Genomic DNA, 1,957 nt, shown 5'->3' on the forward strand with positions numbered 1-1,957 from the left:
ATTCAGGAGCCCAGCAACCTGGGAGGATGGTGGGCTAATGTCCTCAGTCCATTTCCAAGTTGCCAGTTAGGAGACAAAGGTTTTAAAGGCAGAGTGAGGGAGGGGGCTGCAGGGCACGTGAGTAGCTTGTGTACAGTTCTCAGATTGGTTGGCATCAAGGTGAAGTCTCAAGCATCACCAGTCTTCTGGTTTCAAATGATCTGGGGTTTGAGTGCTTGTGGTCAGCAGTTTTCCTCTGGAGGGGGTCTGCCTCCTGTCAAAACAACTCAGGAGTGTGTGTCAGGCCTTCATCTGTATCTTTCAGGGAACTGGGAGTTTCGTGACTTTGCTATGTGACTGGATTATAGTGTCTAAATTGTTGCCTGCTTCCTGGCCCCATGTCCTTGAGGTTGGGATATGGAATTAAGCAAGCAAGATTAGTTCTCTCCTAGTCAATTAGTCATTGTCTAAAATAGCTCTAAGACATACTTGGGTCAGTAGGGATGGAAAATATGTGTTTTAAGGTTTGTGCTGCTCAAAATGGGGCAACTTATGCTCTGGCTACACAGACAAGTGGTGTCCAATAGGTATGTGATATGAGCCACATATATAATTAAAATTTTTTAAGTAATCACATTAAAATGGGGAATTAATTTTAATAATGTATTTTACTTAACATTATTAAAATAATGTATTTCAATTTTATATTATGATTGCTGTCTATGCAATGTAAAAAACTAATGTGCATCAAAAAAATATATATGTATTTTTCATATGAAGTCTTCAAAATCGGATGTATATCTCAGTTCTAAGCAGCTACATTTCAAGTGCTCAGTAGCCACGTGGTGACTGGTTACTGTGTTGGATGGTATAGATCTAGACTTAAAAACTCATGCAGCTCCTATTGACACAGTGATTCCTAGAGTTCTGGTTTTGGTCTGACTTCCATAGACCTATCTGAAGTCAAGGACATCTTCCTCCACTTGCTTTGTCTTCCCAGAAATGCCCCAGTTTGACTTACTCTCTTCTTAGAGCTGCTATTACTCACTCTATTCCTTGGTTTCTGTTCCTCCTGAAACCAGCTGTCAGTGGGACCCAGTCCTTCTGCTCTGCCTCACTCCATTTCCTGATTTGGGACCACAGGTATCTTTCATATTGGGTTTTCCTGTTAATATCATGCAAAAACAGGAGATAAAATAACAAATGTAGGGAAAATACAGCATTGAGAAAAAGCTTCAAAGTCCTTTAAGTCTTCCCCTGTGCAATGCCTGACTATTCGGTGAGATGGAAGCTGGAAGCTTCAGCTGCTTCTTTTTCCTTTGTGGAGGGCCTTCAGCATTTGTTTGTAAGGATGGGGCTCACCACGCCCCCCACTTCTGCAGTGCCCGCCATTAGTGAAGGTCGAAAGGCAGTTTCCTGCTAATGGCCCATCTTCCTGGCTGTCATCCCAAAGGCTGAGATTGACAGGCACACAGTCTCTGAAGTGTTCTCAACTGCCTGACATCCTCCCTGAATCTCTGTCTCAACCAGGAATTATCAGACACCTTTGGGTCTTTCCTCCTACAGGACAAACTGAACGTGAATGATTGCTCGGCTTGGAAAGGGACACAGGTTATGATGAAAAGCAGAGTGGGTGTTAATGGGCTTGGATTGGGGTGGCAAGAGGAATTGGCTCCATGAGTTTGTTAGAATTTAAAGGACTTTTACAGAGGAAATAAAAAGTGAAACCAATTTATTTCCATGCCAACAAAGATAAAAGAGCGCCAGCTGAAGGCAAACTCCATGACCTTGTGCTTCACGTACCACAGGCAGCACCAGCAGCTGGGCTCAAGTCCTTGCTGACGGGACAGCTCCATGTCCCAAGCACTCACTCTTCTCTCTTCCCCATCTGCCGTGAAGTGTCTGACAGGCTCAGCCCAGGGGGAGTTCTCTCTCTGTGTCCTCCTCAGAGGGGTCTCCCCTTTGGGAGATAATCTCG

Source organism: Phocoena phocoena, chromosome 10 (assembly GCF_963924675.1).
Source record: "Phocoena phocoena chromosome 10, mPhoPho1.1, whole genome shotgun sequence".
Taxonomy (NCBI): domain Eukaryota; kingdom Metazoa; phylum Chordata; class Mammalia; order Artiodactyla; family Phocoenidae; genus Phocoena; species Phocoena phocoena.